Source organism: Eptatretus burgeri, chromosome 5, assembly GCF_056783735.1.
Source record: "Eptatretus burgeri isolate ZD-2024b chromosome 5, Ebu_testis_v1, whole genome shotgun sequence".
Taxonomy (NCBI): domain Eukaryota; kingdom Metazoa; phylum Chordata; class Myxini; order Myxiniformes; family Myxinidae; genus Eptatretus; species Eptatretus burgeri.
The window spans coordinates 99,553,405-99,566,111 of record NC_140965.1 but is presented as its reverse complement, the minus strand read 5'-3'; the positions used below and the strand labels follow the sequence as shown (position 1 = coordinate 99,566,111).

General features: G+C 46.8%; 1 long non-coding RNA gene across 1 annotated transcript; it reads right to left on the bottom strand.

Moving 5' to 3' along the window:
- Positions 1–1,608: 1,608 nt before the first annotated feature.
- Positions 1,609–11,454, bottom strand: LOC147027045 (uncharacterized). The gene is made up of 3 exons (XR_015058646.1): positions 9,862–11,454; positions 2,595–2,701; positions 1,609–2,340 (listed from the first exon to the last, which is right to left on the bottom strand). It is a non-coding gene; the product is annotated as an uncharacterized LOC147027045 (long non-coding RNA).
- Between the last annotated feature and the right edge of the window lie 1,253 nt (positions 11,455–12,707).

The window sequence follows — 12,707 nt, the reverse complement described above, 5'->3', positions numbered from 1 at the left end:
CCCGCTGCACACTACACAACCCGCGCACAGGAATTCGTGCGCCATTATTTCATTCAAATCTGCGTGCCAATTCCCAACTGGCACCTCAACTTACTCGACACCTCGCTCACCAAATCTCAACACTTTGACCACAAATGCCTCCCGCACACGGGAAAAATATTCCCACACCCCCTCGTACCTCTGCATCGCTACAATTCCCCACTCTATTTTGAGGAGCACCGCGCGGTGACACAATGTCCTCGGCGCCGCACGGTACTCGACCACGCAACAGATGCTAATAGCTCCACCGCATCTCACTGGGAATGTTCAGAGTGAGCGGCCGGAATTGATGCCACCCTCATCCAGTCACCATACCACGGCAAGACCAGGGGCAATGAGGAGGGGTCACGAGAAGGGTGATCCGGCAGTTTGGTTTGGGTCCCGGGTGTGCATTTTGGCTTGTGAAGGAACCCGTGGGCGGCGGAAAAAGTTTGCTGCCATCCGACATTCAGACTGCACCCGGTACACGTTCAAGGCCGTGGTGCCGGCTCGGGTGGCATGCCCCACGTTAAGTCAAGAGCTCTGAGCCGTGCCGAAGCTGGTAGGCATCTGAGCCGGTTTTTTAGTCCCAGAGCCTGGCAGGGCGTGGCTAGGGATGCTGTGGCCCATTAGAGGAGGAGAATTTGGGCCACAGCACGTCGCTTTCCGATCCTCGCCCTCTCAGAGCCTGGCAGGGCGTGGCTCGGGATGCTGTGGCCCATTAGAGGAGGAGAATTTGGGCCACAGCACGTCGCTTTCCGATCCTCACCCCACCCTTCACCTGGGGTTTATAAAAGCCGTAGCGCAGAGCCCTTAGAGCCTCTTCTTCAGAACATTATTTGTGTGTGACTACCGTCCAGAACGCACTTCTTCTTCTTCAAGAACTTGATCTGAGGCGACTGCGGTCCTTCGAGATTCCCTGCCGTGCTGTCAACGTCCCGCCACCCCTGCAGAGCCAGAAGGACCAGTGCAGAGCACACATAGCCATGAGCCCCGGCAAATAAATAGGCAGGAGATAACGCGCAATATCACGAGGTGGGAACGCTCAGGCGGAGTGTCCCACGGAGGTACACACTACACATGCAGACCTTTACACAGCTTGGTTAGGGATCTTCTTTCTCACGCATATATTCTATATATATGTACATATATATATATATATATATATATATATATATATATATATATATATATATATATATATATATATATATATACACTCCTCTATCCCGTGGACGCACAAAGAAGAACGTCACCGACTCGCAATCCCATTTTCCTCTGGCACGACACCACACTCCTCATGTCGCCTACAGAGCACCTCCTCACTCCCACACTGTAGATACCAGTATATTTCCAACTTCCCCTCCCTCAGCATCCTGGGCCGTGTTGGTCAGCCGACCACGCGAGGTATTTGACGGGCGCTGATCCTCACCTTTCTCTTTCTTTCTTGGCTCTCTAACTTTCTGCGTGCGCATGCATGCGTGCATGTGTATGATGGCACCTGTCCTAGATTAAGTAAGATTGTGGAGAATAGGAGGGAGAATCCTGCTTTGTGCCTCTTTTGTAAGTTGCCTTTTGCTGCACCCCACAAATTCCTTGCTATCCCCTTCTGTATATAAAAAATAAACCTCATTCACTGTGCCACATACTTTTCCTTGCTTTATTGTAAATAAATGTGTTGGATAGAAATGTTCCCAGCTCGTTTCCATGTTTTCTTCCATTGATCCAGCATGGCCTGCACCTGAGTTTAGCCGGGACGTTATTCCCCAACGATCTGTTTCCGAGCCGGTACGTGCTTGGCAGTTCCGCTCGGCTGCATCTGATCTGGTAAGGTGATCCGGTTTGAGCAAGTGCGTACCAAGGGCGTGTTTCCTGGAAATTAAATCACGTGACCTTTAGGTAAACGGTATTATTTAGACGGAGGACCCTAAGTCACATGGTCAAGTTATTGGCGTTCGCGGTCGATTTGCGACCCGCCGCGTCACAAAGTTATTCGTGTGCGACGGCTTGCAATTCCAGAGTGTCTGTTGGGAACCCGAGGCAGTTCACCCCTTGTGGTTTTTGCCCCCCGACTCCGGGTCCACAAAAATATATATCCACGTGGTGAAGCATTGTGGTTTCCAACCACTGTACCAAAAACGTGCTTTGGTCATCACTGTCCACGTGCCTTCAGTTCACACTGTGTATTGGACAGAACACAAACAAGGTGGTCAGAAAGTCCGTAATCAACTTTGCTTTGTCATTGGTGGAAATGGTTGACGGAGAAGGTGGAAAATGGGGGAACATTGATTGATTGATTGCGAACACGTGTGAGACAATCTTCTGAAAAAGGGGGGGGGGGAGAGGGGAGGAAAGAAAAAGTTTCGCACACCGGTCATATATTTCTTCAAATGAAACCGTTCAATGCGTTATGTCTCATTTTCATCAATAGGCTCCAATGGAAGGATCATGCTAAACAGCTTAATGCAACTTCAAGTCAGGTTTCATCATTCAGCATGGGGAGTAATCATAAATTATTACATCTACCACTACACAATTTAATGACTGCAATTATGCCTACATTCTTGTAGAGTCACCTGGGGAACGTTTCTGGCCCAGGTCGGTATCCACTTGGCCGGTAACCCAAAAAGCAAACTCTTGAGAAAGACATTGTGGACTGGCTGGCTAGGCCTGACAAGGTGATCTGGGCAGAAATTTGCAATGTCAATGACACCTCAAATACAATTCAAACAAAACACCATGCAATATTTAACATTCACAAACAACCATTGCTGGCAGACTGGTCTTTTGGCATAACGTCCTTCCAATGGACGACACGCATGTTAATGTATTGCCCTGCATGTGAAACACCAGCGTGACAGTTTTATCGCTGGGCCGAGATTCAAACCTCGGCTGGATAGCTCAAAGTTCAATGCACACAACTCGATGATATCCTGATAGCCATATCCGATAAGCATAAGCCTTGACATGACCCCAAAACCAGGAATCTGCCAAGTTGAGATCGAGTGATCCAGGGAACAACTGCATTGTAAAATTATCTTGCAAATACATGTTGGACTGCGATCCAATTATAAATTTGACACGCTGGTTGCACCACTACTGAGGCTCGCCAGTCCTGATGCCCTTGAACATTGTTGCAGAAATTTGGAGTTTAGCCCACACGCCGGCACCCAATAGACCAACTCTTGCGAAAAACGCTGCCCACCATTTAATGCTGGTAAACACAATTGACACCCTGTGAAAGACAGCAATGATGATAGCTCATCGTCCGGTTGGGAATAAAACTCACACAAGGAAGCACACTACCCCTGAGCTATCGTGCGAGTCCCTCCTCTTCCTTCGTGCGCAGTACAAAGCTGTCAGTAGCATTATTATCTGGGGGCGCAGCTGAGCCGCTGATGCAATGTCCGTTACCAGTATACTGGTTCTCATTTTGCCGACCTCGGAAGGATCACAGGCTGTCAACCCTACCTGGTGTTGATTCAACGGCTGACAGGAGCTTGAACTCAAGACCCCAAAATCTTAAGCCAGTCACCTAACCGTGAAGCCAATACCAGGATTCTGTGAGACCTGATGCACATAAATAGCCCCCGATGACTCGCTGGTGCACCATCCTGCTCGATGATCATAGTTTCCAGCACGCCACGTTCCTGGAGGGCTGGTAAGACTGCTCCTGACAGGGAACACAATAAACTTCGAGGCAATTTGGCCATCATGTCTGTGCACTATATCGCAAAAAACACCACATTCATTCAATCCATCGTTTTATCGATTTAATTTCACTGCAAGTTGGGTGGAGAACAGGTGGGGACAGGGATAGTGATTTTATATATTTATTACTTTTCGGGTGGGTTGGGGCTTGTGCAGGGTGAGGAACGGACAAAATCAAACAGAACCTTCACCTTTTTAAGAGACCCTCTCACAGATATCAGACTCACTATCGACATAATTATACAATCACATATCCATATATAAGTAACTTACTCCATATCCCCAACGTTTTTAGGTACCTATCTCATCCTACCTTCAACCTATCCATGGCTTCTGCTGCCACAATCTTTCGAGGGACATAATTCCATACATTAACTGCTCTTAGTGAAAGACCCCTTACTACAATCATAACATTCCTCTTCTTCTTTACTCTCAAGCTATGGCCCCTGGCCCTGCCACTATCTAGTCTGCTGAAAAACTCTTCTGGACTTGTTTTGTCTGTAGGTTTATCTTGTGAATATTTTCAAGTGTTTGTTTGAGCATTATTCTTTCATGGTCGACCCGTCTCACCTGGAGGCCCCAAATTTTGGATGCAATTACTTCTGAATCTAGGAAAGGTTGTAAGCTACCGCATGTTGGCCTCGAAGGCCATTTTGAGGCCACCAAATGCCGCTATGAAGTGTATTTTGGTATCTGATGCCAGGCAGTGCTGCCGCCAGCCTACAGGCAAAAGGTAATAAGTACAAAAATAAATACCATTCAGCCAATAACTCCATCGCTTTTTAATGTCCAACATGTCCAAAAAGCACTGCCGGTGAAAGCTCACCACCATGAAGGCAACAACTCCGAATGGCCTCCTCCTGTATTGAAGTTCCTTGTATGGGAACTCGTATTTATTACTAGTCTGGGTACCAGTAGTGGTTCCGGCATGTGCTGTGGATTGAAAACGTATTTTTCCCCATGCCATGCCAGGTACCCAGACTTGTCATAAATATTACGAGTTCCCTTATTAGGAACTTCAACACATAAGGCCCATCAAAGCCTGTTCTTCCTGGCATGGCATGGGGGAAAAAATACGTTTTCAATGCACAGCACATGCTGGAACCACTACTGGTACCCAGACTAGTCATAAATAAATATGAGTTCCCATACAAGGGACTTCAACACAGGAGGAGGCCATGAGGCCCATCAAAGCCTGTTCTACCCTATTTAAATGATGAGTGTGAAAATACTTGACCAGGGTTCAAACCACCGATGTCAAAAAAATCAGAGTGGACGCTCTGAGCATTACACCAAGTTTCTCAAACACTTCTATCAAATCCCCTCCTTTCGATTTATGTTTGTGGGGTAGATGGAAGAATTTCATAGGAAAGATAGGATGGTAAAGAGTGGTTTGGTCCATGGATGTGTAGGAGACATCTTGATGTAAATTAAGTAAGGAAACGATGAGCTTAAGTGTTACCACACGAGGGGTGGTGCTGTGTTAATTAGGTAGGGATTAAGGACAATTTCCCCAAATATGTGATTGCCCCCGTCAACTTTTCTTTTGCTTTTGTATTTCGAGATCGGCGATAAACAAGGATTGCGTCCTTAAAGCAGCGGCAGCCGAGCTACACGTCCAAGCAGGCAGAAAGCCCACCTCCAGGGGTGACAGCTGGTGAACCACGCCCCTGGAGTGGATGATTAATGGGCATGACGTCAGAGAGTAAGAGGAAGAAGAGCGCGTCTCAGGAAGAGAATGGGGAAGCCACTCGTTGCAGAAGGAGAGTGGGACAGAAGAAGAGAGGCAGGATCGGCGGTTGAAAGAGAAGGGCATTACAGTTGGCTTCCCTTCGACGCGGTGAATAAGATCGCATGATTCTTGTGTTCGTGCTGAAGCAAATTGGCTCACGTGGAGGAGGAAGAAGCTGGCCAGTGACTTTTGAATGAATTGTGTGGGACCAGCCTCGAAGCTTCATGTTGAGCCATCGGGGGAAAGAGACGACGCCATTCTGCAAAGCAGCGGCGTCGGTGAGGGCGATCGACGCAAGAAGCTGCACGGCGGTCTCTGAGCCTTGGTGTTGAGTATCGCCACCCGAATTAGCTCCCGTCCGTTTGCCCACCCAGAGAGTGGCTGCGCGCCATTTTTGGTGCATTTTCCCATGCAGTGACGAAGCGGTTTGGTGACTTTCAAGATACCGAAACTCACTTCTGGGCGTCGTCCCCCAATGCGAGCATCCATCCACTGTCCTCTGCCTTACTAACAGTTCCCCCTCTGATATCCCAAATTGTATGGTTTTCAAATGTCTCGCACTCTTATTCAGCACACTGTTCAATATCTCTTTCACACTCTCTCTATCCCCTCACCACATATCCCCTCTCTTCCCACACCCACAAATCTTCTTCCTCCCCCTGCCTGCTCCCACCTCAACCATACCACGACCCAGTCTCATCCTCTTCCTCTCCCCACCCCTCTCTTCTCCCTCCATGACCGTGCCTGCTCTCAGTCTCCCCTCCTGCTCAATTCAGCCGCCTCCTCTCTCTTAAAAGCAAACTTCACTCTCCCCCCCCAAGCTTCCCCTCACTCTTCTCGAAAGCTCCCCCCACACCCTTCTCCCTTAATTCTCCCCGCTCACTCTTCTCCACCCTTGCCCCTCCCCTTCAAATCTCCCTCCCCACCCCCTCAATTCTCATCACACCTCCCCCTCTTCCCGCCCACTCAATTTTTATTCCCTCCCCCATCCCCACAATCCCTCCACCCAGGCTTATCCTTCCCCTCTCGCCACCCCTCCCTCATGGCCGTGCCTGCTCTCATTGTCTCCACTCGCCCTCAAAGCTACCCTCTCACATCAACCGCCTCCTCCCTCTTCAAAACAAACTTCTCTCTCTTCCCCTTCAGGAATACCTCTGTCTGTAGCTTCCCCTCTTGTTTATCTGTATGTTGTACCATCCACCAAACAGTGATGACTCCATTTACATCTTGCTTGCAGAAAACATGGACCAACTTCTATCTACTCATCCAAACTCTCTCTTCCTCATATGCGGCGTCTTCAATTGCCATGATGCCAGTTGGCTGGGTCTAGGTACCTCTGTCACCTGCCATGACACTTCAGCAAAGGAATTCATTGGGACTGACTCAATCTGTCAGCTTCCTGACCCAGATCGCAGCCAAAGGTACTCCATCTCTTCTCGATTTGATTTTTTACTAATTTCCCAGAAAATGTCTGCTGTTCTTTTTCTGCTTCAATCAGTTAATCTGACCATATGCTTGTTAAAGCGGTCATCTCTCTGGCTGTTATTGGAGAAACACCTTTGCATCGAAGAGTCTGGCACTTCACTCAGGCCAACTGGCAGGGTCTTCAAGCAGCCATCAGATTTCGAGACTGGTCTCCCATTTCTACTTTTTTTCCGACATCAACTCATCCTGGGAATTCTTTCAAAGAAATTTGCTCTCCCTCATGCACACATTTATCCCATCTAGTCTTCAGTTGTCATACCCTACCGCCCGCTCATGGTGCAATGAAGCTTGTGGCGAGGCAGTTGTCCTGAAACAACTTGCTTTTGCCTCATGGAAACCAAATCCTATTGAAGGCAATCTCAGTTCCTTCCACAAAAGGTTGGAACAAGTGTGTGTCTACCCTGAGGAGAGCCAGGAAGCAACATCTTTCTCATCTCAAGTCTGAACTCTCAAACTTGTCTCCCTCCTCCGAATCCTGGTGGCGTCAAGTTAAATCCGTTCCTGGTATATGTTCTCCCCTCCCTTACCACAAATGGCTGCACGTGAAAAGGCTGAATGCCTAAACTGTGTTTGCTTCTAGATTTTGTGTCCCAAACCCATCGCTTTGTGTACCCACCTGACTGTTGCACCCAAGCTGTTCCTGGACTCTGTGTCCTTTTCTCCTGACAAGGTGGAGAGTTTGCTGTCAAACATCGCTATGCTCTTGCTCACCCTCTCTCTGTTCTATTCACCCTCTCATTTGCTCAAGGTCATCTGCCATCTGCTTGGAAATCAGCAAACATTACCGCTCTGCATAAAAAAGGTGCAAAAACTGATCCCTGCAACTACAGACCAATCACCCTGCTCCCAATAATCAGCAAGGTCATGGAATCCATCATCGCTTCAGACATTAAATCCTTCCTCTTCTCCAATGTCTTGATTTCTGACTATCAATTTGGATTTAGACCAGGTCACAACCCTGGACATGCTACTGCTTTCCCAACGATGGATGGAAGGCCGAAATGCCAAACATGAGATCAGAGCCATCTCCCGAGACATATCGCGAGCTTTCGATATGGTCTGGCATCCCGTATTGCTCACCAAACTCTTCTTATGGTATCCAAGGCAATCTCCACTCATGGCTCACGAATTTCCTCTCCTGTCGCAGTCAACGTGTGGCTCTGTGGAATTCTCTCATCTCCTCTTCCCATTCAGACTGCAGTTCCTCAAGGCAGTATTGCTGGCCCTGTGCTTTTCTGGTTTTAATCAATGATCACTCAGATTCCCTGGAAAATCCTCTTTATCCCTTTGCTGATGACTCCACCCTCTGCCGTACCACCTCTCATCCCTTTGATCGGCAGGCAGCAGCCTCTTCACTCTCTGCAGATGTGGACAAAAATCACAAGCGAGTCAAACACTTGGAATGTATCTTTCAATCCTGACAAATCTCACACCCTCACCATCTCTTCGAAAGGACCGTCTGGAACCCCCCCCACATCTACTTTCTCAACAATCCCCTTCAAGAAGTCCTTTCATTCAAGCTTTTGGGTCTCATTATCTGCCATAATCTTTCCTGAAAAAGCCACATCTCCAAGCTGGCCTCCAAAGCTAGTTTCTGACTGGGCATCCTACATCGTACAAAGCCATTCCTTGGCACACCTGAGCTTCGGACCACTTACAAAGCTTTCATCTGCAGTCTGATGGAGTACTGCTCCCCCCTCTCGGGTGGTCCTCCTGCTTCACACCTAGCTTGACTTTACGCTGTGGAAACCAAGGCTTTTAGGAACATTGGTATCTCCTGCAAAGAAGCTGAGTTTTTGGGTTTCTCACCAGAGGCAGGTGAGTGGTCTTTGTGTCTTCTACAGTCTCCTCTTCGGCCTTGCCCCCCTGCTCTGTGTGATCTGTCCCCCCTGTATTTCCTCAGGGTGCTCAAGGTCCACCAAAAACCCCATTCTGGTGAAACTGCCAAAATCAAGAATCACTGCTCACCTTCACCCATTCATTCTTATTTTTTCCCACATCTGGACCAAACTTCCACACTCTCTTCAATCCCACTCCTCCCTCCAGGTCTTCAAAACAGCTGTTCACCACCATCTCATGTTTTTCCCATCCAAAATCTTGATCTTTACTACCCCCGCTAATCCACCCCAAACCCACCTCCTTCAAATTATATTTTCCTTCCTGAAAGTCCCTGTAGTACCATCTTGTTTACCCTGTGTACCCCACCCCATCCCTCTCCCTTCCACAGGTATCCTATTGTCTCTGTTCCCCACCATTTTGTGCTTTTCTCTCCCGCCCCTCGTCTCCTGCCTTGTTATACGTTTCTGTGTATTAGCTCTTACATGAGCCTCGACTTGGAATCCCCCCAAAAAAGAAAAAACTTGGACTACACTTTGCATACAACTCTCGAATACTCATTTCCAAGTTCGATGAGTGAAAATATAGGTTGTAAACCAATAAACAGAACAACACACACCACACACGGTAATAATCTTTTTCTCCCATTGCCGAGAACAGTGAATGATAAAAGATAATTAACTTGAACAGCCTAAGCCTGGTGTTGGCTTTGTGGTTAGGGTGGCGGCTTGGGATCCTAGGGTCCTGAGTTCAAGCCCCGTTGGCCGCTGAATTAAAAAAAATACACCAGGAGGTTGACTCAGCCTGTCATCTTTCTGAGGTCGGCAAAATGAGCCCCAGTGTACTGGTAAGGGGGACACTGCATCAGCGGCATAGCCTCGTCCCAACCAATGATGCAACCAGCAGCCACAGGCTGCACTCGATAGAGAGAGAGAGAGAGCCTTGAACAGCCATCATATTTGGCCAAAGTCCTCTCGTTCTTTGGCAAAATATGATGATAACATTTCTTGGATGCCCTTCGCTCCGACATATAACACACCAAAACCTCGTTTTCTTGTTTGAGGGTCAAAGTATATTACCTCATGATATGGGGGATCTGGGACCCACTGAACCACCACTCTTTGTTAGCAGATTATAATCTCTTGCACCACAGTCCTGCAGCCATAGCACTGTTGCTCCCAAGTTTTCTTGTGCTTCATTTTCATGTTCTTCGCTTGTTGCATTCTCGAAGCAAGCATGTCCCTGACATCTGGAACATTCAGAAAAATCTGCCAATCGATGGAAAACAATCATTCCTGGAATTATATTTTTATTTCTGTGGGTTTATCAAGTTGACTGTCAAACTTACAAAGGAAACCCATGAGCTTGGATTTGGGTTTACTTCCAAGATTGCCAATGGGCTTGGCAACTGACATAAGCAAAAACTACCCCTATTCAAACAAGCAAATGAAGATTCAACTGCACAGTCTGATGTAGTACAAATGTTTTTTAATGCCTATTTATAAACGTTCGTACGAGGCAACGAGTGAAGGAATGGGTTTTTTGTGGGGGAGTGAAGAGATGCACCATTAATTCAGCAATGCATGTGCGCTGGTCATTTCGAGCTGAGTATTTTTTTTTTACGTTAAAGGCTCCAATCACGGACTATCAGTCCTCATCAAGGCCAGGCCTCAAATAAAAACTTCATAGATAGAAAAGTGAAGAAAGAGAGAATAGTCTAAGAGTTTTTGACGAAGTAAAAAAAAAAAAAAATCCGCTTTTTGAAAAGGGGAAGATCATAAGTGTTTGGAAAGACATGAGAAAGTAAAGAGTTCCAGAGTTTTGCAGTGGAGGGAAGAAACAAACATCATAACAGCCCACCCTTGGGTTGCCAATGGCCACACAATGATCATGTGACGTCGCGGCTTGTCGAGTAAGTTATGGTCTCACTAATAGTGGAGGTACACAAGAAGCAAGGTCTCAAGAGCAGAAACCAAAGTAATATCTATAGAAAAGAGAAAGAGAGCCAACTTTGTGGCATAATTTGAGCGGGTCGAGCTCTGAGGTCAGACTGGGAGAGTTGATAAGTCGGATTACTTTGGATTCAATCCTGTCCAGAAAGTATGTGGAGCTAAAACCTCCTGGATGTGAGAGCAGTACTCAAAACAAGGATGAATCAATCCTTTATATAGTTGAAGCAATTGTTCAGAGGAGAAGAATCTTCGACAGCTCAACAGGACTCCTAGTCTCGAGGCAGACTTAACTATTTGCGTAATGTGTGGATTCCAGGATAAATTTGAGGACATGGTAATAATACCTAGTAGGTTTATTGCATCACATGGTATAATCGAGCTTTCAAAGGAGATTGGAGAGTTGAAAGCAGTTTTAGAGAGAGATGAGAAGAAATCGAGTATGAGAAGCATTAAGCTTAACTTACATTTGCCTGACTGGGAGATGTTATCCAAATTTTAAAAGGTGGCTGTGATGAAACGAGATGTAGATGGACTGAGGGAATATGGAGCAGATGTGAAAAACATGGAGGAATGTAATGTTGAGTCATCATCATACGAATGCATTTGGTTATTTGTGGAAGAAAGATGGTCATTGATAAAAAGAAGGCAGAGTGTTGGAGACACTACAGAATCCTGAGGGACACCGCTGTTAATAGGGAAGGAAAGAGAGAAAGAGAGAAAGGAGAGGAAACAGACAGACAGATGCCAGACAGACAGACAGACAGACAGACAGACAGACAGAGAGAGAGAGAGAGAGAGAGAGAGAGAGAGAGAGAGAGAGAGAGAGAGAGAGAGAGAGAGAGAGAGAGAGAGAGAGAGAGAGAGAGAGAGAGAGAGAGAGAGAGAGAGAGAGAGAGAGAGAGAGAGAGAGAGAGAGAGAGAGAGAGAGAGAGAGAGAGAGAGAGAGAGAGAGAGAGAGAGAGAGAGAGAGAGAGAGAGAGAGAGAGAGAGAGAGAGAGAGAGAGAGAGAGAGAGAGAGAGAGAGAGAGAGAGAGAGAGAGAGAGAGAGAGAGAGAGAGATGTTAAATCATCAACAATTACGAAGATAGAGCGGTTGGAGAGAAAGCTCAAAATGAGAAAGCAGAGTGAAGTAGGAAAGCCGAAAGAGGAAATCTTGGATATCAGACCCCGATGCCAAACTCTGTCAAAGGCTTTTGAGAAATCAAGGCCGACAACAAAGGATTCCCCAAAGTCTCTCAGAGATGAAGCCCAGACATTCATAATGTCAGAAAGGATATCACCGGTGGATCTCACCTTGTGAAAACAATATTGATGGGCGAATACAAGACGGAAATTCAAGATGCTTCGGAATGAAATGAGAATGGAGAAGACATTCAAAGACAGAGCAATAGGACAATAGTTGGGAAGGTTTGAGCAATCACCCTTCTTTAAAATAGGCTGTACTAAGGTATGTTTACATGGTGGTGGGGTGATGAAGTTGGAAAGACGATTGAAGAGAAGAGGAAGAAGTTCAAGGAATGGCAAAAGGCAAAGGATATGGTGGAAGAAGAGGCAGCACATGAAAGTTATAAGGAAGCCAAGAAGGCTGCAAAGAAAGAGGTTGCAAAGGCGCAGGAGGCCCATAGGAAAATGTTCGGAGAACGCTTGGATTCGGAGGAGGGTAAGAGAGCGGTATTCAGGATTGCAAAGCAGATAGCGAGAGAGAGATTTGATGTGACGGGGGTGAGTTGCTTGAAGGATGAAGTGGGACAAATTGTTGCGGACTCAGATGGAATTAAAGGAAGATGGAAGAGATATATGGAAAGGCTGTTGAATGTAGAAAATGAATAGGATAGCAACATCGAGAGTAACCCGGTTTTAGGACCAGCAGAGAAGATAACTGAGAAGGAAGTTGAGGACCCTGAAGTTGAGGAAGCTATAACAGCAATGAAGAGTAGAAAAGCAGGAGGACCAACAGGAGTTGTGGGAGATAT